Source organism: Mercenaria mercenaria, chromosome 8, assembly GCF_021730395.1.
Source record: "Mercenaria mercenaria strain notata chromosome 8, MADL_Memer_1, whole genome shotgun sequence".
NCBI classification, from domain to species: Eukaryota; Metazoa; Mollusca; class Bivalvia; order Venerida; family Veneridae; genus Mercenaria; species Mercenaria mercenaria.
The window spans coordinates 66,315,940-66,327,275 of NC_069368.1; the positions used below are offsets into that span (position 1 = coordinate 66,315,940).

General features: G+C 34.7%; 1 long non-coding RNA gene across 1 annotated transcript in view; it reads right to left on the bottom strand.

Annotated features, from left to right (window-relative positions):
• Positions 1-11,114, bottom strand: part of LOC128559080 (uncharacterized) — a 38,741-nt gene extending 27,627 nt beyond the window's left edge. Inside the window, exons 1-2 of the long non-coding RNA XR_008372131.1 lie at positions 10,875-11,114; positions 10,178-10,272 (exon numbers count right to left, since the gene is read on the bottom strand). This is a non-coding gene — a long non-coding RNA (uncharacterized LOC128559080). The remainder of the gene's footprint in view (positions 1-10,177; positions 10,273-10,874) is intronic.
• Between the last annotated feature and the right edge of the window lie 222 nt (positions 11,115-11,336).

The following is an 11,336-nucleotide window of genomic DNA, read 5'->3' on the forward strand; positions in this document are numbered from 1 at the left end:
AGTCAGAAGGCCTAGTTTCGGAATTGTGGGCTCTGTGTGTATAGGAAAGGTTGAATCTATACCTGTCGGCTGTAGTTTTAATATGTGAGGGATCGAACTTGTACTTTTCGACTATGTTACAATGCGAAGGATCGAATCTGACACACAGACACAAATAATTAAACCCTATCAGTTAGCAAACTGATTCAAGTGGAAATGAATACTCTTGAAAATAAAACAATGAGAAAGCTATATATCGGCATAGATTTTGTCAACGATGAAACCTGCTTTACATGCTTACGTATATATACATAGTTTTGCCCAATGAAATCAGCTTTATACATGGTCTGCCTATAATGCTTACGTTTATTTATATAGTCTGCCTATTTTGATATAAAAATCTGCAAGTAACGTCATCAGATACATCTGACTATAAAAACTGCCAGGATACAATTTACTATGTGGCCTCCTTTGCCGAGTTGTTAAGTTCGCTGACTTCAAATCACTTGCCCCTGATCGACGTGGGTTCCCGCCTCACTCGGGGTGTTGAATTTTACATGTGAGGAAGCCATTCAGCTGGCTGACGGCTTAGGTGTCCGCTCGTAATGAAATAATGCACTGACGGACACCTGAGGTCTTCCTCTACCATCGAAACTGGAACGTCGCAATATGATGTGAGATGTCAAACCCAACAAAAATGAAAAACGAATATACTATATACCAAATGAAACGATAAGAAAGCTTTATATTGACATAGATTCTGACACGGTGAAATGTTATGAAACGATTGTATTCAGGATTCAAGATCTAAAAGAAAAATCAATAATTGTTGACGATATTGTATTTTATCGTAGGTACAGGATTTAACAATATGACCAACACCCCCTGAAGATGTTAGTTATTTTAGTTTTTGGGGGGATAGTGCAATAGACAGAAAGCCTTCCAGTTCCAGAGACACTCATGGTTCTTTTAAGTGCCAGATGTAGAGCACTCGTATACGGGACCACGGTTTTAAGACAAATTATTTATATCCCGAACAAGTAATTTCCTGTGCTAAAAGGTGCATCAATGTGTCTTTTTCTTTTATAAAGTTGTGTTTCACAAAATGATCAGAACTCGTAGTAAGGTACCTTTAACAACAACGTTAGAACTGGTCCAGATCTTGACTACAATTAACAAGTTCAGGACTTTACTTTGATATTTAAGCATTTGATGCACAGAATGAAGATACTAGTAGCTGAAGCACATTCCGACACTCGAGTGGTAAGCATTGTACACTCTAAGCAGACCCGTAGGAACGGGCTGGAGTACTTAAGGCTCGCCGCACTGACATACACACACCAGGCCAAAGTTGACGATTTTTCATCAAACATTTACGAATATTTTATTGATGTTGTGCACTTAATTGTTATGAACACATAAGTTGTGCCCCAGATTTCCACGGGTTCGTTTAGAGGATGTTAAGTCTAGTACTTGTCCTTGAAATAAATTACTGATTGGAAAAAAATATAAATTTGTAAAGCAAGGTCCCGCTAAACCTCAAGTGATTCTTGGCACGTCATTGGGTATGTGACTTCGGGATCGGTATTTGAGGGGTATCCGTTCCCAGTTTTTGAGAATATGTTTAAAAATTAAACCGCAAATGGTGCGATTTCCTTGCATTTATAGCCCTTAAAAATTGAGAACGGTTATATCAAGGAAATTGCGTAAGTTGACATCCAAAAAGCATATTCTTCACAAATTCTAAAGGGCAATACGTAACATCTCTCTAGATCCGCCAGTGAGACCCTCTATTCTACAGTAAGAAACTTCCAATTTTCTAGGTAAAGAGATTCAAAGGCAGTAATTATTATTATACCTCAAGACCATTACCAATGTTAAAAGCCCATATACTAACAGTTTACATTTATACTGTTTCTGTTGAAACACAACGTGACCAATTGAAATGTACTGTTAACTATGTAACAGTTTGTACTACAACACGATCACACATTAGAGTTTGATATATCAAAAGAAATGGGATAGAAATGTAGCAGAAAATGTATTATCGTTTATGGTTTGTTTCATCTCAGTCGACCTCAAGTTTCAGACATTAACTTGACGCATATAATTGCCTAACTTATTATTTTTTATCTGTTTGGCAGATCTACAGTGTATTATTTTAAGCTTCATTTTGTTCAAGGTGATCGATGCTTTCCTTCACTGTAATTAGTGATATTTGTTACTGAAACACTACCTTCCTTCGAGAGATTTAAAACGGTACTCATGGTTTTTTCGCAGTCATTTTAGTTCTATTTTTACCGTGCATAACTCACAAAAGATAAGTAATAGCAAAAATGTTTCAGATAGGAATTAAAGTGCATACTTAGTTTAAGTTAGGAAGCCATCAGTTACATAGTGTATTCTGAGGCGTTCAGGCAAATAATCAAGCTAATTGCTTACAAAGGAGATCAAAGCGCTGAAAGCACCGAAGCTGGCCGATACTGAACGCTGGCTAGATTTTCAAGAAGACAAGTTATATTACCATAAAATAATGCAAACTTAAGCTGTTGAGAAACAGCCATATTTATATTTATTCTGCCCACGATGAAATCTGTTTTATATGTTTTCCCTATAATGTTTACGTATATAGATATGATTCTGCCCACGATGTAATCTGCTTTATATGATCTGCGTATAATGCTTACATATATATACATTATATATATTCTGCCTATTGTGATTTCGAAACTGCCAGAAACGTAATCGGATACATCTGCCAATGAAAACTGCCATGAAACAATATACTAGATTAACTGCCCATGTGATCTGCCTAAACGAAAACATTAGGGTTGCAATTTTGATGGCGTATAAAAGTTTATATCAGTAAAGGAATGAAATGTACATTTAACTGTAACAGTGGTTGCATGTTTTGACACCCAGAAACACGTCTTCCCATAACCATCCCAGCAAACACACGACGTCACAAAGACGTCTTTTTATAGTTGATTTGGGGTCGCGACGTCGGTGACCAGAATTCGACGTTGTTCCAACGGCTTTACAACGACAAAAGTCCGACGTCGCTTTCCCAACGTTGTTCCAACGGCTTTACAGCGACCAAAATCCAATGTCGCTATTCCGACGTTGTAAAAACGTTTGGAACAACGTCATTAGATCTACTATAACTTTAAATATTTCAAGCTGCAAAAATAATTTCATTGCGTGAATACTTTATTGCATTTTTGTCGTTTAGCGTTATTCGTGAGGTGAGTTTAGTAACATTAACTCGAAAGAGTTCTGTCCCATGATTTCCGACATGTACAAAATTGACCAATCAAAACAGGTCTAGCTCACGTGCCTTTTTCCACTCGTTCATGTTGTTGATCGGAGTTTTGAAAACTTTGGAAGTATTTAAAAAGCGCCCTGTGCAGATTATATGTCAAATCATGGCTTCTCCACCTACAGGTATGTTGTTAGTTTTTACAGCAGTTATTTTTGTCACTACGTTTTAAAAACTGTTGAAGTTATAGCTTTAACTTATATTGTCATATATTTTCGCGGTAATTTATATGTTGTTATTTAGCTGCATGAGGACAAGTTAATAATTATGCATTTCAGGCTAGAAATGGACTTACTTAAAATATCTTGCTTTGCGATGAAGATCAGACTGTCAACATTTTGTAGTCTTTTACTGTTTACAGTGCTAAAAATAGTTCGAACTTTCCATAAATTAAAGGTTAAATGACAAAGGATTTTTAGTCTATAAATTCACATGCTTAGTGTCTAACAGTTACATGCCATTTGTATGTTGATATCTGTCACCAAACAGCTTTAATTGTTGGAAGCGCCTAGGGGTCTGGTAGTCAAACTAATTTTATGCGGGTCATGATATAGGAGAGATCGAGTTTGTATACAAATCGGTGTAGTTTCTATTTTTAGAACTGATAAGACAGTGATCGGCCAGTCGTCCATGTTGTGTTTTTTTTTTTTTGTAAACAGTGATGTTTTTCTAATTGCATAAATGTTCTTAAAACACAGATTCTATCAATATCTTTTATTAATGCTGATCAAAACTCTATCAAGCCACCAAAAGTCTGTATATGAAAAAAGTCCCCGCCCATCCCCCATTCTATATAATAACATGCAATGCATTCACACCCCATCCACCATGCAACAAGAAAATTGAAAAAAACAAAACAGAAGTGCCAGTGTGAAGCTGAACGGGTGGTTCGATTATCTAAAGGCAACAAAAATATACCCGGAACTATGCTTACGTGTCGCTGTCACCGTATTGACTAACATAAAATCAACAGTTTTAACATTTTGTTAGTAGTCGAAGCCATTGCGTGACATCACATGTTTGAGAGATTTCCTGAAAGAAATCGTGCCAAATTAATTTAGACATGTTGAGACAGCGACAGTCATGTTATCACACTGTCCCGAAACATCCTGTTACGTTGTATTTGGACATCTCAATATAATGTAATTTATTATACTGCTTCATATTCGTTTGACGCCTGATGATTCTCTTCAGAAGTAACATAATAGTCCAACTAATTTGACGCGATCCAGGGAAATGTTGGGATAATTTTTCATATGGGCAGTATCCCCACTTGCGTCAAACACTCGAAAGACCAAAATAGTTGAAGCAATTTCCGATGAAATTTTCATCGCTGCCAACGCTTTACATGTTATAGGTTTAAATGCCGATTATTTTCACAAATTAGTCATAAATACAAATAAACTTACATGTATTGAACGGGGATTCAATTCCTCAATGATTTATGCCAAAATTATCAAATAATATCCAAAATTACTAATTTTCTGGCGATTTAGATGTATGTTTGTACTGTAAACGATTAACGTTTACCGTGTCTCTACATGCAAATATGCGAAAACGAAACCAATAACTTTACATGACTGTGTACTCTGATTTATCTCCCATTATTTTGGTCCTTCAAAGTTTTGACGTTTAGATTGCCCGTCACAAATATAAAACAATCTGAATTGCGAATTATTTTGACTGGTAACATATATGCCTCGTGCAGAAAACCTAGGATCTGCTTTACAAAAACTTTGGTATGTCAGAATTTAGTCAGGCATAAGTTTCCATTAACCTTTACCTTGCTGAATTTCTAAAATGAACTGGTCCATCGTTCAGTTTGGACAGTACATTTTTTTTTCAAAGGGGTGTTCACTAAAAATTTACTGACTGAATAGTGCAGGCTGATCTTGGTCAGCACTGGTCGCAAAGGCAGAATCACTTGTTGCTAGCAGGCTAAACGCTAACGGTAAACTAGTTGTGATACTGATTCAAATTTGTTTACATCTAAAATGCAATATTGACAGTAAAAAATTCCAAAATTTATTTTATGCATGTGTGTACTACTGTTGCGTGTGCTTAAAATGTAGATTATTACAACGTAGCTCTAATTTCAAATTTTTTGCTGTTGACAGGTTTCCATGTTGTCTGCTGTTGGAAGAACATCTCTGAGGAACTGTGAATGGAATCTTTATCTTCTGCTTATATACAACACTTACTCATGGGCCTGTGGCACAATTTCTAGCTGTACAATGATATCATGGTTTTTATAAATAAATAATATTGGAATAAAGTTTCCATACAGAAATTACCTTCTTTGTACTTCCTCTTGAATAAAATATGCGTGAATTGAACAGAAACTCATCTGAATCGCGTTTCACAAGCATTTTTGTGCATGTTTTAAATTAAGAAGAATACTTTAAGAGAATGAAAAATAATGATTATGCAAGAGTTGTGTATTTGTCTTGTGTCAAGTTTTTGTTGAGCCCACTTGCGGTGAGCTCGATATAGTCGCCTCTTTCGATGTATGTGCGTGCGTCCGTCTGATTTTGTCCTAACCATAACTTATACATGCATGAACCAATCTTGTTTATATTTGACATGAATGTTTACCTAAGTGAGAAGGTGTGTCATGTAAACCCCGTGTTCCTATCTCAAAGGTCAAGGTCACAGTTGGAGGTCAAAGGTCATATTGAAGTTTGTTTGGAGCAGTTCTTCTTCAAGCATGATGGGATTTTGATGTAGCTTGGCATGAATGTTCACCATTATGAGATGGAGTGTCATGCGCAAGAACCAGGTCCCTAGGTCTAAGGTCAAGGTCACACCACAACTGGTGTGCTTGACATTCTGCTCCTTGGCATACTTGTCTTATTGATTTAAGTTTTAGTGATGGATTCAAATTGTACCTTTTTTAAACTTTTCATCACCAAATTCATTCTGTTTCACAGGTTGATGACAATGAAACGAATGACCATGTTAACATCAGTGGAAAAGCAAACTGGGAGAAGAAACGACAACATTGTTTTCCATCTTGAAGGGTAAATATTTAAGAAATAATATTTGATCATATTTACGTGCGAATGGTGTTAGTAATAATAGAAATTCTACCGTTCGAATGAACCCGTCCAGTGTATTCAGGGCTCCAGAAATTTTGAAAACTCAGTAGGTCCGAAATGAACTCACGATATCGGCGCTACCCCACCCACCGTATTACCGTATAAACTTTGTGATAAAGTAAAGATATTAGTATGTCATGCATTAAAAATGATACACTGTCACAGAAAATTCAATAGGTCCGAAATGAACTCACGACATCGGCGCTACCCCGCCCACTGTATTACCGTATAAACTTTATGATAAAGTAAAGAAGTTAGTATGTCATGCATTAAAAATGATATACTGTCACAGAAAATTCAATAGGTCCGAAATGAATTCACGACATCGGCACTACCCCACCAACCGTATTACCGTATAAACTTTGTGATAAAGTAAAGAATTTAGTATGTCAAACATTAAAAATGATATACAGTCACCTTTTATTACCATCCAATAAAAACAGTCAGTCAGTGTTATATGTGATCATTACTTTGCCTTTTTTTTCTGAGACAATACTTGCACTGCCAATGCATTGTTTTCTTGGTACTGTGTACCTAACTAGTCTTAAAGCCAACGCACGTAACTTCGGTACCATATACGCGGAAGGTACTTTGTAATGTTTCCTCATTATTCGACGGATTTTATAAAGTTTTAGGTTGCCTATCTCCAATTTATGTGACTTTTATAACGACTGTCTGTTGCTTAATAAATTTTTTTCTAACTGTATACATAATTCTAATATGTGTGATCAGCTTTTAGTTTTTTAACAAAACGTTTAAGTTTACATGTGTGTTAAAATGTATATTTTCAGCCTGCATAGAGAATTGCTAAGGGAACAACAAGTTTGAAAGTTCTTGCCAGTCTCTTCAAATATTCATAGGACCAGGAAGGGGAACCTAGGAGTGGGAGAAGTGCCTGTGACTGATATGCACTGTTAGATAGAAATCCAGTTCAAAAGGGAATCTGAAATAGTGAAATAGCAGAAATCATGAATTACATACTGTATAATCTGCTCTAAAACACAAACATTTGAATTTAAAATGTGTTAAATGCAAAACAGTTTAACTTACAAAAAGAATATTTCAGTAAATTCTAAACATGCTAAATGCAGCTGAAAGTGATATACATGAAATGTGTCAAAATAGTGCAAGTTAAGTTTGATTTTTTGCTGTAGACAAAACTGAAGAACTTGTATCCAATTCATTTTCGGGATGCGCAGTGTTATTGGAATTATTTCCAGATAAGTGATAGGCAGACTTTATCCATTTGTAGTGATTTTGAGAATAATTAAAATAATTTGTCACATAAATCAATATCAAATGACCTGACTGAAGGTTATATATGAAAAAAAAGTATTTTGTTCAGATTGTTCTACATAGAACATTTTTGCAAGATTTTTTATTAAAATCAGTTTCAGAAACAGCATAAAAGATGCCGCAGTTGGACCTTTATAGCTTGACTATTTGAACAAGAATAGCTATCTTACTCGATACGGCATCAGCTTTGCGTCACACCTCGGTTAAGTTTTTGGTACCAGTTCATATTTTGGCAAAACCTTTGGGAATAAAGATGTGAAACACTTTATATCATCACCATACCCAATTTTAGGCAAGGGCACATAACTCCATCAAGGATTTTGGCTGAATTAGGGTACCTTTTAACTTGCAAGTCTTTATTAAGTATTTCCTAATAGTTCATATTTTGTGTCAACTGTGACTTATGACTTCGAAACTTTTATCACTCGATTATTATTATATCATAGTCTGTATCTGTAGGTAAGAGTACATAACTCTGACAAGAATTGTGGCTGAACTATGATTCTTTTTGAACTTGGAAATTGGTACAATTCATACCAGTCCATGTTTTGTAAAAACTGTTTGATGTGTGGCTTTGAAACTTTGAACACATGTTTATTATATGATCGCCATCTGTAAGTAAGTGTTCGTAACTCTGTCAACTATTTTGGCTGAATTATGGTCTTGTTTATACTTAGAAATTGATTCAGTTTGCGTACAATTACGTGTTTGTCAAAACTATTTGACATATGGCTTTAAAACTTTAAACACTTACTTACTATCATGATTTCCATCTATAGGCAAGTGTAGATAACTCTGTCAACAAGTTTGGATAAATTATGGTCTTTTTTGAAGTTGGAAATTGGTTCAGTCAAACTTCTTGGAATGATTAAGCAAGATATTCCATTAAATAACGATAAATCTTGTGCAGAATGTTGTATACTAAATTTGAAATATTGCAGAACATTTACATCCCTGTTGCATTTTTACCAATATCTAAATTTTATTCTCAGCTGTTTTAAATTACATTTCTGTGTCAAATATACATTCTCTGCTAAACTTTTTGAAATGAAGACGTTGAAAAATTTCACTCAAACTGGGTGAGTAGCTTTAAGTTTTTAACTAGGCTGTACAAACTATATGCAGAGCTATCCAACTTGTTTTCTGTCAGCATCTAAGATCAGATTTCACAGACTGAAGTGTGGTATCGAACCAATATTTCTTGAATTATTTAAAGATATTTCAGGCAGTTTCACTCATTAATGGCTATTATTCAATGCATTTTGTTCAAACATCAAGTAATTATGTAGGAATAAGGCAGGTTTTTCGTGTTACAACATCTCCAGAATCCCGAGAGATCAATCCCGGTACCAACGATTTCTGAGGGATTCTGTAGATGTTATTAGACGAAAATAACATGCGCTAACGCTATTCTAGCAAAAAACGCGTTAAAACCAAGTAAATGAATATATTGTCCCTCAACGTCATTAAATTCTCATGAAATGCACAGTAAAGTTTGTTGTTTTTTCACGTTGACGTCATTTCCTTTTGAATTATCTGTTTTGGGACCGTAATACGTTTACGCTTTGCCACGGAACGCACATAAAAGAAAGGTGTTACAACAGCATGTGAGCGCGAGTATCTCTCTGTTATCACACGTTTTCTTTCCTGTTAAAACACCCCGAAAAGTGACAATAACAGCAGTTTTATGCTAGAATTCAAGATAATGTTTCTTCACTATCAAGCCTTGAAATAGTTAAACATGCTGCCTCTATGACATCTCTTGTTTTTATATGTTATGACACTTTATTACATTCAAGCAAAATGGTTGCCCATTTACACTAGTGTTTGTTGTTGTATTCATTGATGACATATCTTGTTAAAAAAGCTATTGTTAAGATAAGTCTTGTGACTATTCTATTATTCAGTACACTTCTGTTTAAAACCATAGACTGTTGTTTTTCCCCCTTTTAGACGACGAAACAACATTGAGAAAAGATGTCTTTCTAACGTAAAAAGGACATCTTTCCAAAATTGTGAAAAATATGGGTCTTTCCAACACTGCAAAAAACGTCAAAAAACACCTTTCGCATTGAAAGAAAAAACTACGTCTTTCAAAAACGTTGTGAAAAAGACGTCAACGCACCTTTCATTATCAAACAAAAAACAACGTCTGTCCAACGTTGTGAAAAAGACGTCTTTCCAACGTTGTGAAATAGACGTCAACACACCTTTCATTATCAACCAAAAAACAACGTCTTAACAACGTCAGAAAAAGACGTCATAACAATGTTGTAACAACGTGGTGTGTTTGTTGGGATAGTCCCAGGACAACCGCCCGAATTTACGGTCAAACCGGTATACTTTATATACTTTTCTTTTTCATAACTGATAATATTTCTTTGCAATGAATCTATACGTTCCTTCTCAAATCAATTGTTAAGATCACTGAATGGATATACACCAAATACATATCATAATTAATTCCATGTTGAAATCTACTTACATTTTATTTTTAACATCTCGACCCTTCACCTGCACAATGTAATTGAAACATACAACTCAGTAATGACTCAGGGCACTTCTCTGAATCTGTCTAACCTGAAACAATTAAATGATTAATATATATTCGAAGGACAGGGAAACTGAAGTTAAGATAGTCTATCTGAAACAATATAAAAATTTCTATTCCTATATTAGCTGCAGGTCCATATGTAGACAGGTATGAACAAAAATGTTGGAGGATTAGATACTCAAGATAAGGTAAAGATAATTAAAGCAATCATTGACCCCTTGTTACTTATGGTTGTTGAGACAACATCTACGTTTACTACAAATCTAGATATAATATTTACCTATTCCTGCATTTCAATCTGTGTTTTCATTATTGTTTTTAAATACCTACCGGAATTTATCTCAGTCAACTTGCTTTTTTTAAAAATATGAAATAAGAAAATATTTGTTTGAAATCTTTGATATGTGAATATAATCTCAACTTAATATATATGTAAAGCTTAATGATACAAGCCTAATATAATAAGTTAAAAATTCCATTATCGACATGCTCTGTGACTGTGATCATTTTAATTGTCGTTACTCCTTTTCATGTTCAATCTAATTTCAAGATCACTTAATGGTTATTTATGTGTTTATAATTACATGATATACAAACTGTAACAAAATAAATGCTGCAATTTACTTACATTATACTTTGTAACATCATATTGTCTTACATGATGAAGTTTAAGCTGCACTTCGAAACTGAAACGCTGTGCTCGCAACTGACCCTTAGCAATCCCTTGAATTTGTTCTTCCTGCAAAAAGAAATAATGATCAACGTATCTTTCAAAGAGATGCAAACTTTAATCTTGAAGATCCAAAATATTCTAACTTGTGGATATCATTTTAGCTATAGATTCAGGTGTAAACAGGTAAACAGAATAGTACAGTGTCATATGATTGATGTCAGATTAACGTCGTAAGGTCACCATGACCCTCTGGAAACTTATGTTTGTTTGGATAATATCTCCTAAGTCTTACTTTCTAATCCAGTACAGAGTTTGCTTCTGTTTTCTTTTCAAATTCTTCTGTTACCTGTGCACTTTTGTTTCAACAAGGATATAACATAAACCTACTTGTTTTCAAATATAAAGGTAAAAAACATG